At 44.0% G+C, this 7,146-nt stretch overlaps 1 long non-coding RNA gene across 1 annotated transcript; it reads left to right on the forward strand.

The window, feature by feature from the left end:
• Window positions 1-5,357: 5,357 nt before the first annotated feature.
• LOC117767944 lies at window positions 5,358-6,873 on the forward strand. Its single transcript, XR_004614978.1, has 2 exons — window positions 5,358-6,401; window positions 6,467-6,873. It is a non-coding gene; the product is annotated as an uncharacterized LOC117767944 (long non-coding RNA).
• The last annotated feature ends 273 nt before the right edge of the window (window positions 6,874-7,146 follow it).

Consider the following 7,146-nt stretch of genomic DNA (forward strand, 5'->3'; position numbering starts at 1 on the left):
TACAGTTCCAACAACACGTTCATCAAAGTGTTTTCGTTTGATTATAATACTGTGCATGTTGCTGCTGTGACTTTTTACCAGATGTGCTCCTTAGAATCATGAGTAGTAAAATAGTTTCATAGATAACTTTTCTGGACATTAAACTACATACATTTTTAATCCAACAAAAAATGAAAAACTGTTGTGGATCAAGGTAAACATGATATTCACTGTAGGAAGATTAATCTTTAGTGCTTAATATTTAGTGAGTATAATTTACAGCAGAAATGTTGAAACCACAATAGTAAAGTAATATTTCATATAAATCTTATTGTTAGGACCAGGTTTTCCACCTCCTCCTGTGCTCAGTGTTTTCCCTTCCCCCCCTGTTTCTCCCCTGTGTGAATTCTACCTGGAGCTGGGAGGAGCCTCCTGTGGCATACCTGCGCAGCTGTCTTTCATCTCCTCATCAACTCCACCTCACTCTATAAGACCTCAGCTCATCTCCCCTGTCGTCGCCAGATCGTCCGTTCACCCGTGTGGTAACTAATCTCGGCTTCTTGTGACTACATGTCTCTTGTTTTGTTATACTTATTCACCCGTGCTCCCTTTGCCACAGAATCAGCTGCGCACCTTCCGTTTGTTCAACTCTTTCTGCTCCGGCCTCACCCTGCCTGGACTTTTGGATCCCCACTGCCTGCCACCACCACCCCAGCTCCGGCTTTGAACAATAAACCTTTTTTACTACCATCCACCAGCTGTGTTTGTGTTCTGCATTTTGGGTCCGCTAAGAAAACAGATCATAACACTTATAGCATTTGTCGTCTTTTCACTATAAGAGTAAAGTCCAAAGACTGGAGTAACATAAGCTGCTCTTACATTTAAAATGTTTAACAGTGTGTAGTTTAACTAATGATTGTGATGGAGGATAAATGCAAACAGTCCAGGAGCCATTACTCATCAAAGTTCATGTAGCCGCTCACATCTGTTCTGACATCTCTTCATGTTCTGCAGATGAAAAGACTGATGGACACGACACTATTTAACGTTAGCTCACACACTAACTTCAACTACAACTCTTTAGGCTTTTCAGATTATTAAACATGAAATTGACCTCAGATGATCATAGCTAACTGTGCTAGCAGCTAGTTTTCAGCGCAGTTGGGAGCTGTGGTTGGTAGCCGTAGGTGGGTGTGTTTACACTTCGTGAGTTCGAGGTCAGAGGTTGGACCCAGCTCCTCCCTTTTATCCAAATATGGTAACGTCCGCCTCAGCCTGGCACCAAATAGCCAAAATGGCGCTGATCAAATTCGAAACTCTCGACTTCAAAATGGCAATTCACAAACCAATTGATGACGACACGGTAGGTTGCCACTTGATTGCCCTCCTGTGCCTGCCGATTCTCCGGCTCTGCGCCGCAGCTCGTGGCTACCAGCTAAAGGAGCTAGGTCAAGCTCCTCCCTGGCTGGCATGGCGCTAAGATACTCCAGCTCGGATCTTCTCAAACTCAATCAGCCCACCATTCCTGGATGCCTGGACACCATCAAACACCCTCACATGCCTAATGGACATTAAAACATGGGTGCAAAGAAACTTTCTAAAACTCAACTGCAATAAATCTGAAATCTTAATCATTGGCCCAGACTCCCTTACCCGCCCAACTCTGGAATTCAAACTCAATATTGATGGCTCCATCGTCAGCCCCTCCACAGAAATCCTTGGAGTCATCCTCGACCCCACCCTCTCATTCCTGCCCCATGTCAACCATATCACCCAAACAGCCTCCTTCACATCGCCCGCCTCCGACCCTCACTTTCATCTACTGCTGCAGAAAAACTCATTCACGCATTTGTAACATCCAGACTCGACTACTGCAACAGTATACTCTTTGGTGCCACAAACAAAGTCCTTCACAAACTCCAATATGTCCAGAACTCTGCCACCCGCCTACTTACCAGTACCCGCTCAACTGATCACATCACCCCAGTCCTAGATGACCTCCACTGGCTTCCGGTAAAATACAGGATAACCTTCAAGATTCTACCAACTACAAGACCCTTAACAACCTGGACCAAGCGCCTAACCCGGGGGTGACAGGGCATTTTCAGTCACCGACATTGGAACTCATTACCACCCCACATCAAAAATGACCCTACACTACTAACAATCAAAAAGGCCTTAAAAACCCACCTCTTCAGACTCCCCAGCTAAACCCCTCCACCCCATGTTTTTATTTTCTAAGTATACCTGCACTTTAATATGTAAAGTGTCTTTGAGAGCTTTGAAAAGTGCTATATGAATGCGATGTATTATTATTATATTATTATTATTATTATTATTAACATACCACATTGCATACAGAACCTACTTCAGGATTCTAACATTTTATCATTCAAGTACTGATTCAGGGTAATTGGGTAATTTTGGTAATTTTACATCATGGTATCCTTGTTTACGTTACCATCTGTATAATAACAATAATAATACATTTTATTTAAAGGTACCTTTCACAGCACTCAAGGTCCCTTTACAAGGCAGAGATTAAAACAAAACAACAAAAGAAACAATGTATCAAAATAAAATTAACAGTGAATAAAACATTAGCCAGTTAAGTTAATGACGGTAAAGTTGAGGTGCAGAATCTTAGAAACAATGCGGTATTTGACCAGGAGCCAATGATGCTGCTGAAGGACAGTAGTGATGTGATTAATGTCGGGGGTTCTGGAAATGATAGGGCGGCAGAGTTATGAACTAGTTGAAGTTTATGAAGGAATTTATGAGAGAGACCAAAAAGAAGGGAGTTACAGTAATCGATCCAGGATGTTACCAGGGTGTGAATGAGAATGGCGGCGCTGTTGGGTGTGAGGGATGGGTGGAGGCCAATAATCTTACGTAGATTGAAGTATGCGGACCGAGTAACATTATTAATGTGAGCTTGGATCTAGTGTGCTGTCAAGGATGACACTTAGACTCTCAACGATAAGGGAGGGAGAAGCTAAGGAATTATCAATAGTGAAGGAAAAACTGTCTGATTTTTTTAAGGTGGATTTAGTGCCAATAAGGAGAGCCTTGGTTTTATCACTGTTGAGTTTGACAATGTTTCAGGAGAACAAGGATTTTATTTCCTATAGGCAATCAGAGAGGGAGGTAGTCAGGAGGATGGAGGTAGGTTTGGTTGACAGGTAGAGCTGGGTGTCATCCGGATAGCAATCGAAATTAATGTAAAATTTACGGAAGATATGGCCAAGACAAAGTAAATAGATAATAAATAGAAGGGGCCCCAGGACAGAACCCTGGTGAACACCAGTAGTGACTGGAAATGGCAGGGATTTGAAAGATTTGAGTTGGATGATATGCATGTATGACACATATGACACTTAATCATAAATACACAATTCCATAAGATGAACAAATGTGAAAGAAGTGTTTCTAACCAGTATGCTGATCAGTAAGCCTTTAACAACATATAGGTCCTTCGTCCCGACCCTTAGCTATGACCTTTAGGAGCCAGGACTGCAGTCAGACAAAGAAATCTGCCTTGGCATTTTGGCTCAGGTGCCCCACCAAAATCATTAAAGGGGACATTGTATGCCCATTTTACCACAAGTTGATATGGTTCCTTGGGGTCTTAATGAAATGTCTGTAACATACTTTGGTCAAAATACCACAAGGATCATTTAAAACAGCACCCTTTTTACCCTGTATAAAACAGCCCTCCACAGAGTGACCTGTTTTGAGTGCCTGTTCCTTTAAATGCTAATGAGACAGCTCCCCCCTCCCCCCTCTCCCCCCATGATTTTAAATGATATAAATTACATATTTTATATGATATAAATTATCAAATATGCATCCCATACTTTGTATTCCCCTTCTGTTGTCCTGGAGTTTTAATTTTCCCAATCACAAAATTAAATGTCCCCCTCTGCCCATCCACTACAAGCACACAAGCAGACAGACAGAGAGAGAAAGAGAGGGGTGGGGGGGGGCTATGAAGACCATCATTTACCCCCGAACCCGACATTCAACGGGTCTAACAACAAGCGGAGAAAGCAGAATCGCGGGCTGACCTTATATATACAGTCTATGGGGCTGACCAGCGTGGAGAAATGCGCGTCCCGTGTGAACAGCCAGGCGGCTGCGCGCTTGAGAACGGCGCTGCGCTGCCTTGCAGCCTCGCAGCCTCGCAGCGGCGCTTCCGCGTCTGGTGTAAACCTGGCTCTGTGTGTTTGTGCCAGTGTTACAGTAGTGCTGAACACTGCGGAAGTCTTCCACACTGCTGGCTGTGTGGCGTTGAAACAAATTCCAGCCCACGCATGGGAGAGCGAGCGGTCGCGCCCGAGCAACTGCTGCAGCCTCCCAGTCCCAACGATCCAGACAAATGCCACATGTGAGTGAATCGCGGGCTGACCAGCGCGGAGAAATGCGAGTCCCGTGTGAACAGCCAGGCGGCTGCGTGCTTGGGAACGGCGCCGCGCTGCCTCGCAGCCTCGCTGCGTCTGGTGTAAACCCGGCGTAACGAGTGTGGGGGGGCGGGGGGGATGAGGTGGGGGGTGGGCCAAGGCCATGTAGGGAAACTTCCAGTGTATTGTTACGACACAAAACACAGGAAGCTCATTCGAGTCACTCAAGCATGAAGTTTCTGACTTAGAGGAACGATAACAAAACGCGCAAGTGTTTTTTTTCCAGAGTTTTTGGGTTGGTAGACATGCCAGATACCCACATTAACGTGAAGAAGCACTAACAAAGTGGAATTTGCATGCTATGTCCCCTTTAAGACATCACCCATCAGTACACCACCCTTCAGGATCCACATAAATATAACTGGTAATTCATGTCGCCATTACCAGCGCCACCTTTCTTGCACCTAATTTATTATTCCCAAAACTGTCTACAAAGCTAAGCAGTAAGTGCATTGGGCAACCCATGTGGTGTGTGATATTTTTTAAACAGAGCTAAGAAAACAAAACAAAGAATGTTGTTCTGCCTGGGGGTCACGGTGGACTACCTGGATTCCCGAAGCTGTGCAGGGATTATTCTGCTCTGTATTACCACAGTTTTCAATATATGAGACTGTTGATTTTCGGTCCATTCTGAATGACCTGATCTTGTTGTTCTGACAGTCTCTGGGATGATCAAGATGTGGGATATGATTCTCCATGAACTTCCAGTGGGTAAGTCGATGTCGTAAGACCTTGGCGTTTCAGCTGGGCCTCTGATGGTTCCAGCCTGTTTTGTGTTTTTCACAGAGACACTTTGTCCTGGCCTGAGCTTTTTCCTTTTCTTTATGTGGTGTTTTCTGTTGACAATGTTTGTTTCCCCCCTCATCTCTTATCATTCCTTTGGTAAGCCTAGAGGTCACGCCACTGTGAGTCTACAGTCCCTGACAAAAGTCTTGTCGCTTGGGTACAAGTTGACCTTAAGTGCCCCTCAAATATATTTGTAATCAATTTTTTTTTACAAGAAATGGCTAATTTCAATCCCAACAGCTTTTGAAATAATGTTTTGGTGCCAAACGAAACTGCTGAAAAGCATTCTAACGTTCACAGCTTGGTAAAGCCCACTGAGTCAGTTTTTGCAAAGACAAAAGTCTTGTCGCCTTGTCATATGATGCACCCAATCCTAGATTACAGCCTCACCTGTGATCAATAATTGATCAATCAATTAGTGGGTGTGTATAAAAAGAACCCCAGCGCACCAGACCTTCACATCAACTGCAACTTGACCTCTGACAACATGCCTAAGATTCACCCTGAGACCAAAGCGTTGATTATCAAGAGGCTGAAGACCAGATCCACTGCTGAGGTGGCTGACACCTTCAATGTGTCTCAGCGTCAAGTACAAAGAATAAGAAAAAGATTTGAAGAGACTGGAGATGTTTTTGACAAGCCCAGGTCCGGCAGACCCCGCAAGACAACTGCTCGGGAGGACCGTTTGTTGGCTCGAAAATCCAAGGCCAGCCCCTTTTCCACTGCAGCAGAGCTCCACCAGGCCTGGTCACCTCAAGTCCCCGTGTCAACCAGGACAGTTTGTAGAATTCTGTCTCGAAATGGCCTCCATGGTCGAATCAGTGCCCAGAAACCAGCACTAAACAAAAGGCAATTAAAAAAAACGTGTGGCATTTGCCAAGGCCCATAGCCTGCTAAAAGGATGGACGCTGGAAAAGTGGCAGAAGGTGGATTTCTCAGATGAATCTTCGGTTGAATTACATCACAGCCGCCGCAAATATTGCAGGAGACCTACTGGAGCCTGCATGGATCTGAGATTCACCCAGAAAACAGTTAAGTTTGGTGGCGGAAAAATCATGGTCTGGGGTTACATCCAGTATGGGGGTGTGCGAGAGATTTGCAGGGTGGAAGGCAATATCAATAGCCTAAAATATCAAGAAGTATTAGCTACCTCTTACATTCCCAACCATACAAGGGGTCAAATTTTGCAGCAGGATGGTGCTCCATCGCATACTTCCATCTCTACATCAAAGTTCCTCAAGGCGAAGAAGATCAAGGTGCTCCAGGACTGGCCAGCCCAGTCACCAGACATCATTGAGCATTTCTGGGGTAGAATGAAAGAGGAAGCATGGAAGACGAAACCAAAGAATCTTGATGAACTCTGGGAGGCATGTAAGACTGCTTTCTTTGCTATTCCTGATGACTTCATCAATAAATTGTATGAATCATTGTCGAACCGCATGGATGCAGTCATTCAAGCTCATGGAAGTCATACAAGATATTAAATATGGATCTCACAGCACCACTACTTAATTCACTGATGTTATGCAACATATTTTTGTATTTGAAGTAAATTATTTGTTCAATTTTCACATTACTCTCTGTAGGCGACAAAACTTTTGTCTTGCCAAAATCTGACCTTTCTGTGTTCATTAAATGATCAATCTTTCTTCAGTGAAGCAAATTTATTTTAGTATATTAAACATAATTTGGGAGGGTTTTAGCTTTCATATGAGCCATTTCTAAAACCAATGGATAAATTAAAAGTCAGGTTATAAGCTGTTGTTTCTACAACATGGATAAGTGACAAGACTTTTGTCAGGGACTGTAGTTTCTCCTGACTGACAGGCAAGGGTGTTCTAATGATTTGACTGTGGATGAGCTATGAGAGAAAGGAGTAGCTGTGTAAACCATGTAGATCGTCCGCCTTATTGAGGAAAGA

This window comes from Hippoglossus hippoglossus, chromosome 1 (assembly GCF_009819705.1).
Source record: "Hippoglossus hippoglossus isolate fHipHip1 chromosome 1, fHipHip1.pri, whole genome shotgun sequence".
Classification (NCBI taxonomy): domain Eukaryota; kingdom Metazoa; phylum Chordata; class Actinopteri; order Pleuronectiformes; family Pleuronectidae; genus Hippoglossus; species Hippoglossus hippoglossus.